This window comes from Nothoprocta perdicaria, unplaced genomic scaffold, assembly GCF_003342845.1.
Source record: "Nothoprocta perdicaria isolate Ctin4 unplaced genomic scaffold, notPer1 scaffold_12, whole genome shotgun sequence".
Classification (NCBI taxonomy): domain Eukaryota; kingdom Metazoa; phylum Chordata; class Aves; order Tinamiformes; family Tinamidae; genus Nothoprocta; species Nothoprocta perdicaria.
The window spans coordinates 1,639,644-1,656,763 of record NW_020454316.1 but is presented as its reverse complement, the minus strand read 5'-3'; the positions used below and the strand labels follow the sequence as shown (position 1 = coordinate 1,656,763).

Here is a 17,120-nt window from a genome sequence, read left to right as displayed (position 1 = left end):
AGCTGCTTTCGGAAGCTGCAAGYCTGGAGCCTGAGGTTAGTGAGAGAGAGGGGAAAAAAATGCCCCTAATTATAAGTGTGCAAAAAAGAGTTCGCCTGTAGGAAATGGGAAGATTACATGCTGAAGGAATTGGCAAATAGCTGCAAGACAGGCAGTCTGAAGTGAGTTATGTCTCGGCACGGCGACTCCCCACTTGTAACTATTTTCATTTAAAATCATTATTGTCTTCCTTCCTGACGGTCGTTCAGGGGGCTCCAAATCACCCCTTGCCTTGGGATCGACTTGGAAATTGCTGGCCAAAAAGCAGGAGGATGGGGGAAAGGCAGCACGTTCAGCTCTTCCTCCGAGCCCTCTGGTGTGGGGGGAAGGAGGAAATCCATCGGGATTCTTGGATTTGGGAACCAGGAGGGCTCAAAGGTGCCTCTTGCTGCAGAGCCCAGGACTGTCCCCATCCCAGCTGGAGCCTCGTGCTTGGAGCATTGGAGACAGTGGRAAATGCAGGTCTCTGGCACAGCTAAAAACAACCTCCTGGGCTGGCAGTCCCTAATTAACCACCGGCAGGTCAAGTTATATTCGGAGCTAATTGAGGAAGACCCTGCCTAATTATGACTTACCTGATCGGGGAAACTGAACCTCCTTAGTGGAAACATCTYAATTTGCAGCGAGCCCGGGCGGGAGGAATATTTGCAATTAGCCAGGACCTGTGTTTGAGAGTCACAAATACCCACGACGTCCCCGTACCCGGCACCAGCAGGGCTCAGCACAGAGGTGCTGGAAAGAAAAACTGCTCTTTCCATGGAGAACCTCTCATCCTCTTCCGAGCTTGATCTTTTTCCGCTTGCCAGGCTGCTTTTCTTCCGATTAAAAAAAAAGAGAAAAAAGATAATTCAGTCAGCAGACACTACAATGATGAGCAATGGAGGAAACGGATAAACAGCTGGGTTTGAGTATGGTATTTTTATGACCTTGGTCTTACTGGTATTCTCTCCCATCAAATCCTTGTTATTGGATTCTGATGCCTTCCCTTCCATATGAAACTGCAATTATTAGCACTGCCTGCAACTAAGCCACAAATATGGCATGCCTGGGAAAGCAGGCAGGCGCCAGGATTGCTATAATTCACATGCAAAAYGTATTTAATGATTTGAATCTTTGCAAAGACCAAAATATGCACTATAATCTCCACAGCAGTGTTGGTGGCTGCTGTCTCAGCCTGAACCCACTGCGGGAAACCTGGCTGTGGACAGGAACAACCAGCCTATTTCCTGCAGCAAGGTCTGAGTGTGGGAATCCTGGCTGCGGAAGGAACCTCCAGGTCTCTGACCATGGGTAGTTTAAGCCAGAAAGAGCCACTGACCGATTTGATTTATTCCATTTACTGCTATCCAAGCAGAGGGAAACACCTCTATCTTGGCTACCTCCACCAGAGACCGGTGGTTTTCCAACTGGTTATATTTGGTCTAACCCAAATGCTTMGTGAGCATTGGAGAAGCACCCTGCAAAGCCTGACCTGGTTGCTCTGTTGGCTGCCAAACAAGGCACCACGTAGAGCACAAGACCTGGGCCTGACAGCTCCGGAGCAGCTCGGGGCTCCTGCTCCGTATTTACACAGGAGTTAACTCTGCAGGAAGGGAGTCACAGGCCAGTGGGCACCGATGGCAATTCCAGCACTGTCAGCAAGGGCGACAGCAGACACGTCTGCTGGATGAAGCAGCTCTGCAAGCAGCTGCAAGAAGCAGCCACGTGGTATTGCCATTGAACCACGGAAAACAGGTTGGATCGGAATAAAGAGTGACCAAGCGCATCCTGCTCAACCGTTTCTCCCAGCGCTCAAGTCCTTCCAAGAGACACTGCTCTATCATAAAGCCTTCACGATACAATGCTCCCCTACCACTGCTGCACCTTTCCCTGATGGACACAGGGAAGAGGTTTGCTCCACTCTGCAGCAAGCTCTTGCCTATTTGAAGTCTTAGTACTATAAAGTGAATTCTCTCTGGCTTCAGCCAGTAATAGCTAGCTTAATATTTGCATTAGTTAGTGTCCATTCTTTCCTTAGAATTAGTCCCCTCTGAGCATCCTCCATGGAAATATTTTCAAGCTTTGAGAGGTGGAGGGTGAGCCCCAGAGCCAGGTCCAGGGGCTGCACACCACGCTGTTCCCACCAGCTCTGCACACCACGCTGTTCGGTTCACGGCCTCCTTTGTAATCTCATTTTGTTTAATTTYGGGACTCCAGGAAAGAAATGCTACAGAGGCAACATTCTTTTCCAAGTAGCTGGTTTCTCCACAGAGGAGGTGTCGCCTGTGTCCCACTCGGGTCTCCGGCGTGGGTTCACATTCCAGCAGGACAAGGAGGGATTGTTGCCGGGGCCATCGTGTCCCCATGGGCCAGCAGCTCCCGTCCTGCCCACGAATCGGAGCAGAAAAGTCAAGTGTTGTGGGCTCCAGCAGTGCACAACTGCAGATTTCGAGGCTTTTGGCCCCATTTGTCGCAAGCCTTGATAAAGCAGCGCCAACTTCACATCAGAAACGTGCAGGGACTGCAGAGCTTATGTTCGATTAACGCATCTGGTTTTGCTCCGCTTTGTCTCTCATTTCTTATTCTGATAAGTTAAAAAAAAGATAAGAAATAAAAAACCAAACCACTTCAAGTTTCCCCAGGACCCCAGAAGAAATAAGGAGTTTTTCCAGGAGAAGCCTCTGCAGCCCAGGGGTCTCTCTGCAGCCTGGGCAGTGGCTTGGCCTAGCAGCTAGGCAAGAAGTCAGAACCACAATTCTTGGAGGAAGAGAGGACCTCATTTAAACAATATTTCTGTCCCTCTCAGGGCTCTGCTGCTTCTCTGGTAGGTACAAACCCTAAAGGCTTCTGCTGCCTGCAGCATATATTAATGCCACGTATTCGGGTGCTTTACTGATGGAGTTACCCCACTGCATGCAAAATGACAGCTTCCCTTGGTGACACTGTTCAGGGTCTCCAAGGGCCATGGAGAGCAACTGGCCCTGCTCAGGCAGCAGAGTTTTATTCCCAAGCCTCCYTGGATGGCAAAGCAGGATCAGTTGCCATCATTTTCCTGGGTTTTATGAAAAAACTGTGTCAGAATGGATGAGCTGGACAGATGGGAAAGCAGGAGAGAGCAGGAAGAGAAGCAGGGAGGTATCCTCAGCCAAGCCCTGATGGGTACCAGGGGTGCACATCACACATCCTGCTCTTGATAGGAGTTTCTGGTGGCTTCTCTTCTGCCAGACAGCTCTGGCCGAAGGACACAGGGTGGCAGGGGTACTTTTTCAGAGATTTCTTTGATGTCTTTTGATTCCTACCAAAAGAAAAGAGGAAAAAAACAGAACAAAAAATACCCCCTCCCACCTCCAACTTTATAGTTTTAATCAACCTTAGAGCAGCCTTTCGCCAGAACAAGGATGGAAAGCGCTTGCCAAATTATTTGTTGTCATTAAAATAAATTAGGTATCAAGTCATAAAACAATAGCGTGGTGACAGAAAGCTGGAAAGCAGGAGGGGTCCTAGTCAGAGGCAAAGGCGCTGCGTGTTCTGGGGCCGGGAGCGCGGCACTGGGAGCGCTCCCCATTCCGAGCAGGAGAGCAGCTCTGCAGCCCATCTGCCAGCACCGGTGGCTGGGAAATTAACTCTCAGCCACTAATTGCTCCAGAATTGAAGGGGAAGAGAATGCCTTGCATTTTCAGGCAAAGTATTAAAGTGCACAGGGAAGAGCACCTGCAACACAGGGGCACGATGTGGATGCGCTGGAGCAGGGACTGCGCTTGCGAGCGCTGCTGGCCCAGAGCAGACAGACATGGTGATGATGATAGTGAAGAGGAAGCCTTGCATCTTCCCCTTTCACAAGCACAGACGCAACAGGAGATGCAAGGATTTATGAAGCCAGGATTGGGAYGTGCCACATCCTGAGAATGTCCAGGGGCAGAGGCGAGGAGGCGGCTGGACCAAGCARAACAAAAGCAAATTCCCCAGTGCAGGGGCACCCAAATCCACCACCCACAGCTTCTCAGCACCCCCACCCCACACCCCGCTCTGCATTTCGGGGGCCACATCACCCCCCAGCACCTGGGCGGCTGTGCCCCGCGCACGGCCCCGCCGGGGAGCGCGGGCAGCTGGCGCGCGGCGCAGACGGATTAGCCGCGGCGCGCGTCCAGCTGTGCCGATCCGACACAGCGGGGCCGTGCGAGCGCCAGCACATGCCCTGGGAAGGGCTGGGGAYGGGGCGGGGGGGACACGGACCCCCGCAGTTGCTGCCCCAGTGCCCGTTGCGCTGCAGCGGCTCCGATTCCTGCGGTAATCCTGGTGCACAAGGGCGCAGTGTGGCAGCCGGGCGGCCCCTGGGCTGAGCTGCCCTGCTGCACAGCTGCACGCCTGGTGCTGCTGCTTGACCCTTTCCGTGAGAGCAGGGACAGCCAAGCACACTCCGACAAGGACAGTGGGGAATAAACCCCCACCTGATGCTCCACAGTGACCCACGGGCTCTGTTCGCATGCCAGGATCAGCTCCAGGGGCATCCTTCCCTGCTCACCAGCAACACTTATCACCTGCAAAACCCAGGATGTGGAACACTTTTCCCATTTCTGCAGACATTGCAGCTGCCTAGAGGTTTTGCTGATGTCCCATTATAGGTGCAGCAGCACCTATTTCATCTTCACAAGGAACCACTTTGTCCAACTTCCTTACTGGAAGCAGACGCAGCCTGGCCAGTATTCTCCGTGTTCTCCTCCAGTGCCCACAGATGTCTATCACATGAGAGATCATCCCTGGAAATGTGCAAGGGAAAGCCACGTTGAGGAGAGCAGCCAAAATATAATCCCCTGTCCAGGTTCAGTATTAGCTGAGGAGAGAGAGCCTGGGCCAGCCTCAAAATCTGARCAACAGCAAAAAATCTCAGTTTCCAGCATCCAAACAGCTGCTGCTCAGTTGAGCCAAGTTCAAAAACATCCATTGAATTGGAGTGCTGCCAGCATTAGCCACCAAAACACCTTGAAAGTGTCTTATTTGCAAAGGCAGAAACTTCCTGGAGAACAGAGATCTTAGCTGAATTATGCCAAGATCAAAGGCAACCCATTCTGCTGGTCACRAGAACTTCAGTGTCACCAAAACCGCTCTTCTCCAAGGAGACGCTCTCCTTTGGAGAATTGCACAAGTGTCTGACCAGTGCAAACGCTAAAACAAGGGCAGAGAGAAAGTATATTCACAATACATAGAGTCTGAATAGTAGCTAATTACTCATGTCAAGTTTCCTCTTCGTTTATTTAGCTTCATCCTTTTAATATGGAGACCAAGAGCTTCTAAATATTCTCTCTGCATCTCTGGAACATCTGAAACAATCTGCTTCTAAGGTTGTGATAAAGCCTCACATTGGACGGTCCTTTAGTAAATTATTCAACTTTTTTCTCTCAGGTACACACCTGACTAAAATTAGAGTTATTTTCCCTCTTTTCAGCAAAAAGTTACCATGGGGTTTTAGCTTTCCCTTGCAAACGATCTATTTCCCTACACATTTCAAGTGAAAGAACAAGGAAGTGAAAGGCTTCAAACTGGCCAGACAAGTTTCACTGCCCAAGCTAAGTAAACTCAAAACCCAAATAAACAATATCCTTTTGGCTAAGCCAGTTCTGCAGATCCCRGCACAAGCTCCGTGCACTCCCCATTTAATTCACCAGCCTTTTTCCAACCGAGACCGTACTTGCAACTACTGTAACAGGAACATTTTCTATCAGACCTGCTGTCCCGCCTTTGTGACACTGTAACRTGAGCCTGCTGCAGCCTACTCTCTAAATTAGTTTCTCATACCAGTGCAAACAAGAATGACAAGAGAAGGGCAGTCATTAGGCAGAATATAACAATAGCTCTGGCTGGTAATTAATTGATAGAAATGGAAAGTACCTTGATTAAGGAGAAAAAAAATGAGTTCTCATGAATAGGATTGCCTTTGAAGTCACCGTTAGTGATTCATCTGCTGACCACCAGCATTTATTTCATGCACGACTGGGAACCCTTCCCCACCACGAAGCCTCCGYGGAGCATGAAGAGCACAAGGCAGTGCTCAAGCAGCTCCTGCAACGCTTCCCCTCCGCAGCTGAGGAGGCTGCCAGAGTCCTGCTGCTCTCCATGGCCACCCCATGCTTCACTTCTGAAGGCTTTTGCAATTCTTCTCCTCATTCTTCATGTCCTGTCTATTTAAACAGCACATCCTGGATGGAGGACTGTGATATCCCCAGTTTGCAGCAAGCACGGCTCTATAGGSTCCCACTTGTAGATGTCCCTCTTGATACCACCATAAATACAACTGAGCAAGGCTGCCAGCTCTGGATGGGGACTTCATGCTGCCCATGYGAACAGTAAGCCCCTGTCACCTGCCTGGGCTTCAGGGCATGAAGACAACACCATGGGACATGATCTTCCTTGCAGTCAATGGGCTGTCACGCAACCTTCCCTCCCAATGTGCATGGGAATGGTTGGGGCAGACACACCTGCTCACTTGGATCTGATTAAACAGGAAGGTTGTTTTCTCATCCAAAGTTCACTGGAAGCTGCAGAATCACTTAGGTCAGCAGAACGGAGCTGTGAGCAACGGAGCAGCAGCAGAGTTGTCATCCCTGGCACCTCTGCATTCCAGTTGAGTTTCTTTTAAACTCTTTCCAGCATAATCCCCCCAACTATGCGAGCTTTGTCCCAGAGGAGCTGCGCTGTTTCTATGGAGTCCCAAAAATACTACACATTTTCCCTTAGAATTCATTTCAGAAGCTTCAAGAACTTGAGCAAAACAGCAAAAAAAAAAAAGCAAATCCTCGCTCGAAAACCACTTTGGAGGTTGCCAAGATGGTGAGGAAGGTGGGTGCAACAATAGCACTTGACCTGGAGATTCTCTACGCTTCCTGCCCCACAGGGCACACGTCAAAGGCTGCAGATTAGTACCTGCCGAGCACTGTGCTCGCGTACAAGGCTCAACTCGAGGGAACCAGAGCTCAGAAGGGAGAGCTAAGCTTGCTGAGACTTCAAAACTACTCTCAGTCCAAGCACTCAGTGCAGGTTTAGCAAAGCTAAATCCACATACGAGTGTGAAAATCCTTGCATACTGCCAAGCTGGACCTCAATGACCCTACAACAGTGGTGCAAAGCCATGAGAAACATAGGGTTGGTCCCTCACCAGCTCCAGGAGCCCCATATCTACCCCTTTCCCTGCTCCATATCTAACAAAAATGGGTGGAATGATCTAAATCCCTTCCAGGAGAGCATCTCCAAGCAGCTTGAAAGCCCTCGAGCCCCTTGTCTTGGGTTTTCCATGACATAGGAAATCATTAACCATATTTTATATGCATGGAGGCACTGAAGAGAGAGATAGGGTCTCATAAGGAAGAAAACTTTTGTCTACTGGCAATTTTAAAAAACTAAGAATCACTTGGTGCTGGATCTAAAATAGGCTTTAAAAATAAAGCTTTTTGCAAGTCACAAGCTGAAAGAGAGATAGAGTGGGTCATATAAAACATTATGTTTCAAATTGAAACCATTCATCTCATTGATTTCTCAAAAACACCTTGGAGCCACTTATACAATTAAAAGAAAGCTTGGAGTAGGAATTGAAAGGGTACCCTTTGAAAATGTCAAAACAAGACCTTTGAGTGCTTTTACACAATTATATTCCAGCTTTCTCCAAAGCTAAGCATTGGGCAAAATTATCACAAATTCATTATACAGTTCACTCCAACAGAATTTGCATTTTTTCATTAAAAAGACTTTCAGGAAAGAAAACAATATTCTCAGTGTATCCAGTCTAACTGGGAGACCACAGCAGAGCCCAGAACTCCTTCATAGAAACCTAGCAGGAAAACAGGGCTTGAGCTCAAACAGAAATACATTCCTGAAGATTGTAATGCCCAGTGGGTATATCCCTGGCATTGCCAGGGCATCCTTCCATTGGACTGCTACTTCATTTCATCCTCTTCTTCATTACTTTCTCAGTCTTTAAAACCAAGAAAATGGACATTCTGCCTTTTTGTAAAGCATTTTGAACTACAAATGAATAGCATGTTGGAACTGCTAAATATTAATATTAATGTATTAGTCTTCAGTTCATGAAATAATCATTCATATTCATGGAGCAATGGACTGATGATAGATATTGTTGAATATGCAAAAGCCTATGATATCTCCCTTTGGAGGATCCGGTTCCCTGTTATTTCTGCTCTCCACAGCTTCCTCTACACCTGATCCAGCCCTTCCAGCGCTGGGGACATGAGCATCCTGCAAGGATGTGATCTAGTCCTGCAGCTTTTGGGAGCCGTTTCTCAAAGGAAATTAGTCTCATTAGCCATAGCAGAACACAAAGTGCAGTAAACGCTTTGATATCCAAGAAACTCTTCCTTGCACACGTGGAAGTGGACACTATTGCTCTATTTACTGGCCTTTTGCACCTCCACTAATGCATGCTTTGCAAATCCATAGCTTGTCTAAGCATTTAAATTGCATTTAAATGACAAAGAATGACCCATGTCTGCCATTCACAGCCATATCAAAGAACTGCARTCTCATTTATTTGTTGCATTTAAATCCACAGAAGCACTTTCCAGTTTCTCCAAATGATTTGTCACAGCTGGCACAGGAGACAGCACAGACCTCAGGTACTGGTTTAGAGGGAGGGTTGGGGTTTCTTCTCCCCCACCACCTGACTGCAAAACCAGCAGCACGAAGCAAGACCACAGGGTGGCAATTAAAGTCATTATAAAAAATTAGAGCCCTCCCCCTTTTCCCCTCTCACATAATGGCAGGTCATTAAAGTTAATAGTCAGGATCACATTTGTGCATGTCAGCAAAAGTCACTGCAGCATCTTTCACCTCCCCATGGCACCAGCTTGCCCATTACTGCAGCATCCCAAGGCATGGGACRCTGTGTCAGCTTCTGGCTTTGGACTTTCTTCACCTCACACCCACTGCCAGGAATTGCTGGACTTCGAGGTGTGAAAACTGCTCTGTTGGGATAAGAGAGCTTKCAAGCGCTCTGAATATTTCCAGGTCAGAGAGGAATTTCTATTAGCTGCAACTCCAAAGACAAGCACATCTGAAGCCTAAAGTGGGGGGGAAAAAGGGAAAACCAGCACAGGCTGCCTGGGTGCCGTGCTGGATTTCCTTCTGCATAGGGTGGCCTTGGTCTAGAGTCTCCTCTGCCATCACATCCTCAATGATAGACCCACTGTATTTCTTCTGTATCTTCAATAGAAGTGCATTTCTTCTGCTCTCCTATTGAGGAAATTGTCGCATTCCCAGGTGGAATGCGAAGACTTGCAATACTTTGGAGCTAGTATTTAGCCCTAGGACTCTGCCTAAGAGATGGAGGCATTGGGGGAGAATAACAACTAACAACAGAACTACTGCAYGCTGAGAGCTCAGAGCCACTGCCGATTTTATAGTGGCAAACAATACTAATAAATACTTGGGGCCCAGAGGAATCCGCCGTGGCAACGGAGGTTCCAGGTTACAAACCACCAGCTGCTCCATCCGATCYGGTATCCGAGCCCAGCCCCAAAAATAAAGGATTCTTATTTTCCTTGCTTGATCCCGGCGAGATGGATAGCGTCTGCTTGTGCTGAACTCACCAGCGGGGCTCTCCTGCCGGCCCCGCGCGCCAGAGGCTGCTGAATGATGCAGGCTTGATGTTATCCTAGGAGAAAATATCATTGCCCCGTTTTTACACTGGAACGTCTCTGAACTATCCCAGCTGTTCGGGAGGGATGGCTGCTGGGGAATGGTACACCTTAGTCATCCTTCTTTTCCTCTCAAAAGATCAAAACTAGCAACAAACTGGCAAAGCAAGGCTTTCTAAAAAGAGGAGGGAAGAGGTTCCTGACRTAGATTTTAGGGCTGAAATATGTTGCACCCTGGAATAGCACCGAGGAAGAGGAAAGTCTGCTCTCCTCTGCCCRCATTTCCAAGGCTCAGGTCAGGCAGGAACATCCAGAGCCCCTTTGGAAATAAGCCCTGTCCTCCTTCAGGGAAAGGACCGAAGCACATGAACTCATTCCCATGCTGGCCTCCATGGCAGARGCCAGGTCCAGTTCCCTGCTCAGAAACGCAGCAGAGGACACAGTTCTGGACCCAACCTGCTGTGTTCCAGGCTGCTGCTGCAGGGGCCAACCCTCGGGAGCACTGCCAGCACCCGCACACCCCAGGGCAGTGGTTTGCAGCTGGATTTGCCTCTTATCGCTCCTTACCCTTTGCACAACACCATCCTTTGCACTCAGACTGCAGCAGCACCTCCAGCCCCTTGCAAGGAGGAGCCGAGCCTTCCCATGGCCCTAAAAGTCCCAAGCGTGCTGGGAAGTCCCTTGCTTGCCCGTGCTTTCCCTGCACAAGTCACAGGGACTCCCATATCGCTTAGCCCTCCTTCAGCAAACTCCTATTGTGCATGCCATACTTTTATCTTTTAACAGTTTTCCTTTACATTTTTCATCTGCTAAATTGCATTTTTGTGGGCTTCTCTCTCTTTCCCTTTATTTTACTTTAGGTTATTTCTTTCCCTAGTGTAACTGTATTCTTAGGAAGATTTTAATTACCTTCCTTTAAAGCCAAATGACAAGTAGAGCATGTCATTTGTAGCTAAAGTATCACTTGAAAATGCAAAAGCCCCAGCTTTATCAGGCTTAAAAGCTTTCCTGGAATATGTTCAAAAACTGCTGACTGGGCAAGATTAAACATCACAATGTTAAGTAAAAGATCTCTGCATGTGGTATTCTTTTATTCCCCTGGGTGATCGAATTAAACTGCAATGCAGCCCTCAAACCTTTTTTTAAAATATTAGATTTTTTTTTCCTCTTTTTTTGCAGAAAGGAGCGAGGCTGGAGCTCGGGGATGTCAATCCCCAAACAACCATCCTTGCAGGCATCAGGGAGCTGAAGCCACAAAGCCTGCAAGGAGCTCGGGCGTCCCAACACAGGGACTCGAGGAACAGCCCCATGCACACGCTGCTGGCCACGTCAGCCCCGGGAATCCAGGAGATGTTTAATCAAGCAGCACAGTAACAGCCTGGCTGCGTTGAGGTATTAAGGGAAACAATTTGTTAAGATGATTTCTTGCACTGGGGGGTCAGCAAAACCAGCGGGGGGAACCAGCCTCTTGATTGCTGGGACAAGGCATGGGCTGCAGGGCAGGAGGAGCCCTGTGTAACAGGGAAACCCAACAGCCYGGCCTAGCAGCACCAGCTGCAAACAGCAAGAGACAGATTATTCCCAAAGGGGCAGCGAGGGGAAGAGCCCCTGCAGGGAGATGGATGGACAGAGGTGTCCCACACACCTGCAGACAGAGGAGTCTCCTGCAGAGGTGGCTCCCGGCAGGCCCTGCAGCACAGCAGTGATTTCGCTGCATGCAAGCAATACAAATCCTTTGCAAGGGACCAGCAGGAAACCGTCCACACCAAGGGACATCGAAGTATTGCAAAGATTTATGAGCATAASCCACCCCTGAGGAGCTGCAGGAAAGCCCAGGTGGGCCAGACAGAACCTGAGGGATAAATGAAAACCTCCTCATCCCATGGAGACACAGCAGGKCTGGGAAACAAGACAGCAAGGCTGGGGAGGCTCCTTCAGGTTTCCCTGGAGGGTTTTCTTGATTTATAGCAACAGGTTTTCCCCACCCTGAAAGCAGGGAGATGATCCTGACCTGCTGGCCAAGAGCTCCTTAAAATATGTTTAGAAAGGAGGATTCTGGGATGCTGAGGGAAAACAGTTATGGTTTGAAAGGCACACTGGACTTCCAGGTCTGTCCAGATCATCTCTGAAGAAATCCTCCAGGGAGCTTGGATTACTCATTTTTAATATGAACAGGAACCACCTGCCTGCAATCACACACAAACTGCTGGTTACATCTCAATGGAGCAGCAGCTTGAAGGCTTCACACTGCAGTGCTTAACCTGCTGTGCATTTGGACCATCCTCTTTTAATTGAAAACACACTTTGCAGATGCTCAGTGTGGCCTCCTTCACATCTCCCAAACCTGCCGGAGAAGCAGCAGTGGGTCCAAGCCCTCGCAACACACACTCCACACTTGGAAGCCCAGGGATTTTGCTCTAGCAGTTACAGGACAAGGACTAGGACATCTGTAGAAACGGGTCAGAGTCCCCAGCAAGTCTCCTCCTCCACCCTTGCTGTTTTGCATCACTCAACATACACCAGAAGGTTTTTTCCCTTTGCTAAAGCACCTTTCAAAACACACCACAAAAAGCAAACAGGTAACTAGATAACAGAGGCAATAATCTTGGGAAAAGATTCCCCAAAGGCTTCCCATTTCTTTCTCCAAATCTGTTGTACCTCATCAAGCCCTCCAAAAATAAAAGAAATAACCAGAGACTTCTGGATTTCTTTTTCTCTGGATTCACAGGCCAAGTATTGCTCATCACCTCAAATTCCCACCAGCTGAGAAAATACATCTCTCAAGCAGAGCCAAACACCCAACATCAGGCCGTGTTGTTGTTGTTCCTTCCTCCCACCTCCCGAACAGGCGGACGCAACAGTTCTGCATCCCTGACCTCTGTACGTGTGCACATAGCGGTGGGTGTCTTTGCTGCCGGAGGCAGCTTTTGTCCTGCTGGGTTTCCATAGGGACTGAGAATTCCCTTCAATAAAGGGCTCCAAGTGACTGYAGCCTTCTCAGGGATATCATACACCCGGGCCTGCAAAAGCCTTTTATTAGAACATTCACCTCCGATGGGATAATTTTACCTATCAGATCACATAATCTCTTCCCCTGATGCTGAGCCAGGAAATGAAAAGAGAGCAGTGGGGAGATTTTTGACTCGAGAGCCAGGTTCGGCCGTGATGACAGCCACGATTACGTGGTCACCGTCCTCTCAAAAGACCGAGTCCACCTACCAAAGCCTGGAATTACAGTGCGCAACCAGACAATAGGAGGGGCAAGAAAGAGCAGTGACTAGACACTTTTAGATCAAATTATCAGCAGATCATGCAGCTGAGTCTATTCAGAACTATTTTAGTGGGCTGGTTGGCTAATGGAGCTCCTTTGGCTGCATGTTAAGGTATCTTCTGTTGCTCTTCTTTTCTGTCCGCCCTGGTAACGCCCCATGCAAACAGAAGTGATTGAAAAAACACAGAGTTTAAGAGGATTTAGGAGAGGACGATCCAGATTAGCACACAAGCAAACTGAAACATTAGCCTTCCTCCAGTCCCCGTGCTCCGACTTGTTACCGCAGATCCTTTTGCATTGGATCCGAGAGAAGCAACATAAAAGCAAAAGGCAGCGGAGGCTGGTGAAAGGTGATCAAGAGATACCTGCTTGCAAGGACACACCACTTCCAGATGATCTTACTGCCACCAAACCAGCACCTGGGAGGAACAGGGTGGTTTTTCCCCTTCAGCCTTGGGGCAGGATCAGTTCTCCACCATCACTTCTGACTAGTCTGCTTTTAAAGCCTTTCAACAGGCAAAACTTGACCACAGGAGACCTTTACTACYGCTTCACTCTTTTCCTCCCCTCCCTTAGCAGCTTTCAGCAAACTTCAATCTGAGCCTCTCTGATTGAAATTTAAGCCCTTTCCTTCTCATCCTCTCCATGGTGCATGCAGAGAACTTATCATTGCTTCTTCTTGCAACAGCGTTTTGAAGACTGGTCTCACCTCATCTTTCAGTTTCCCCTTCCTGAGGCTGAATCACCCTTGTTCCTCCAGTCCCTCTCCATTAGGATCCTGATTCATGCTCAGCTGATCTCTATAATAACCTTAAGGTCCTTTCCCAAAGCACTACAGACCACCCATTTTTTCCCATTTGCAGGTTTTTCTTATGGTACCATGTTCTTGTTGATCCACAGAGCTTCTGTTGTGGGGCCACACATTCAGCCTCATTGGGACACTTTGAAATCTAACATGTCACCCAGCTCTGATAAGAGCACTCCCTGCTCATAACCATGAGCATCCCCATCATTAATTAGAGGATTGAAAGCAGCAGACCCTGAGATTCTCCTCAAGCAGCTCCTTGAGATCCTCAAGCACATTGGTGGATACAATCTGCTATCTGCAACTCCTTCCACCAAGTCCCTCGTTTCCCACCCACTAACACAGATGGTGGTTCTGGAAAGGCCAAATAACAAAACCCATCTCACACTTAGAAGCAACTGAAAATTAAGTAGTAGCAGAAAAACAGCAGAAGTAGTTTGCTTCATGGTCACACTTCTGACATAAGAATTGAGCCATCAGACTTTTGAAAATTAAAACATTTTCAATCCATCATCTGATTCCCCTTCTCCCCAAAAAAGTGGCTGTATCTCACTTTTTTCCCTCCCTAAAGAATCATCTCTAATGTTCAGMTCCACTAGTTAGATCCACTGTGCTACTTTAGCACAACAGTGCTCTTAGGAGCATGCCCAAAAGGGCTATGTCCCATTCTTTCATTTTTCACCATAATCATAAAGACATTTTGCCTGCAGTGCGGTGAGAGGAAATGTACACCCTAGTTGCCAAATTCATTAACTCCTCAGGCACAACTGTTAAGAAAACACCATATTTTATCTTTTTACTCAGAACATATACGCTAGGACAGGATGGCCAACCTTTCTCACCCCTTGAGCCACCCTGAAGGCTCTTCACACTACACACACCACATGCCTTAAAAATCTCCAAGGGGAAAAAGAGCTCTGGGAGCATCACAGGAACTAAAGACTGGAGGATCAAAAAACACAACAACAACAAAAAGGAGAACTATGAAGAATACATCCTTGATGGCAACCTGTTGGGTTCCTCAGCCCTGGATGGATTCCTGCTTTCAGAGGCGTTCCTCCATGCTGACAGGAGTGCCACTTGATCAAAAACGCTTGTTTATAGCTCGTGCTTAGTGAAGGAAAGCCCTTTCTTCCACTGAAAAGCTGTTCCTATTTMTAGGCATCTGAGAGGTGGCAGACAGAGACTTTCTTTGTGCTTCCTGGGGATGATAATTTCTGGGAATTCCACCTTCTGCTTGCCCTACAAGCCCATTATTCACTTATTACAGGGAAGCAAGGCAGAGGCATGCAATCCCCTGACGGTCAACTCCTCAGATACTTTCCAGTCCGAGCAGGAAGTTGCAGCTGGGSAGGTATCAAGGACATCTTCCCATTGCTTTCCCCCCTCCAAGCCATTCCCCACAGCCTCCACTTATTCCTCAGCATTGATCTGTCATTTCACCTTCACCATGAGCCTTGTTCAAGGAAATTCCTACATAAAAGAGAGCTAAAAATCACACAGGATTCTTTTAGAGCCAGACAGGACCATTATGATCTTCAAGCTTGGCTTCACACATAATACAGGACATACCTTTCCACACCAAGCTCATGACCCTCACATGAGCCTTAACAGATTCTTGTGAAAGGCTCCCAAAGTTAAAGCCTTCAAGGGACAGAGAAGCCATAGGTCCGCTGGGTTATTCTCCAGGTGCTTTTGCTGGTGTCCAGAGCTTGAAAATCCCAGAGCCAGCAAGGATACACAAGGTGCTCTTGGATATAAGGAGCATTTAAGGCACCTGAAGGACACTGGAGATAGTCTCCATTTCCAGGAGGATAAAAAAAAAAAAAAAAAAAAAAAAAAAAAAAAGAAGAAGAGAGAAGAAATTCATTGCTAAGCTACATATCCTTTATCACACAAAAGCAGCCTTTTGAGCTGTTTGCAAAATAACCCACTTGGAAAAGAACTCATTCATGAACTTCAGAGTCTAAGAGAGCTCTGTGACTTCAAAAGAAACTTGTTAAACTCACCAAGAGCTGCTATTTTCCATATCAGCCCAGCTCCTCAGGAAACCCTGAGGTCTGTCTGAACACCAAAGAGACAAAGCAGCCCACCCACCCCTCTCCTAAGGGCGCTTAAATGGGCCCTCGAGTTGATTGCTCCCACATGTTGTCTCCCGGGTGCCCAGCAGCGTGGGTCGGTGCCGAGAGGGCTAATCCGGGCTATCTGCTGGCTCCTGCCGGAGGCTGGAACGTCAGTGCTGGTGACTGATTAATCAGAGCAGCCACTTGCCCCCCATCCCACCAGCTGGGCTGCGTCACCATCCCCGTCGGATCAGGAAAGGAAAACTGCTGCTTTCAGTGGGAGCCAACACGGCCTCTCTTTGCCGTTGGATTCGCCCGGTGTCAGCCCCRGCACCGTGCAGGGTTCGAGCTCGTTAGCCCTCGCTCAGCAAGGGCTAGTGCTGGTGTCAGGGCTGCTCATGGTGCATGCAGGACCYGACAGGAAGGGGCAAAGCCAAAGCAGTGGAAAGGCAATACAATCTTTGTAACAGCAAAAGGATTGGGTGAAAGCCGGGAGTCCCCATGGTCAATCCATKTGGGCTGTCCAGAATGGGGAGTTTATTCCAGGGGGACCAGGCAACAGAGAGGAGCATCAGCCCCCGGAGATGCACCAGCACCACACGAGTGCTGCAAGTTGCTCACGACTGACCAAAAAGGTCCATGCACGGCAAAAGGGTCATTGCTTTGAGAATCATCCCTGCAAGCTGGCACAGTGCAGAACTCCAGCCCACATTGCTTAATTCGAAAGTCCTGCTCAAGTGCACCATTTCGGTCCCGTCCAGCTGCGTCCTTGTGTTGTGCTGGTCACGGTGAGGTTGGATGGCAGCAYGAGTGGGGGACACGGAGAGCACGGAGAGACTTCCAGGCACGTCCTGTGCAACCCTGCCCAGCAGGAGCATCCAAGCCCCCATGGCAGCATCAGCCCTGCCACGTGCACACGGAGATCCCCCTGCCATGAGCCTGTCACCTCTAGGGTGACACACCAGCTCTCCAGGACCACCCCTCACACAAGCAGCCGTCCCCTGAACACGCGCGGGGCCCACGGGCACCCACAAGGCGCAACGTGAAAAAAACCCACGTGAAAAGCCTGCAGAGTGACACGGGCACGTGGCCGCGGGGGCAGGAGGAAATCGCAAAGCCCTGAGGCTCCCCGCCAGCGCCGGGGCGGGTGGTGGGATGCCCACGGGAGCAGCCGTGCGGARCGGGCGGGAGCCACGGCTCTAAACGCTGCCTGTTAAGAAGGGGTCGAGGAAGGGCTGCCCTGGCTGGGTGCAGATGTCCAGGCGCACCCGCACATTCCTCACTCAATTCAATTTTATGCTCCTCGGCCAGGGCTCGGGAGA

At 49.0% G+C, this 17,120-nt stretch overlaps 2 long non-coding RNA genes across 2 annotated transcripts; both read right to left on the bottom strand.

The window, feature by feature from the left end:
- Window positions 1-772: 772 nt before the first annotated feature.
- On the bottom strand, window positions 773-2,821 carry LOC112959963. Its single transcript, XR_003251678.1, has 2 exons — window positions 1,511-2,821; window positions 773-854 (listed from the first exon to the last, which is right to left on the bottom strand). It is a non-coding gene; the product is annotated as an uncharacterized LOC112959963 (long non-coding RNA).
- A 179-nt stretch (window positions 2,822-3,000) lies between these two features.
- On the bottom strand, window positions 3,001-15,527 carry LOC112959962. The gene is made up of 2 exons (XR_003251677.1): window positions 15,308-15,527; window positions 3,001-3,313 (listed from the first exon to the last, which is right to left on the bottom strand). It is a non-coding gene; the product is annotated as an uncharacterized LOC112959962 (long non-coding RNA).
- Window positions 15,528-17,120: the final 1,593 nt, after the last annotated feature.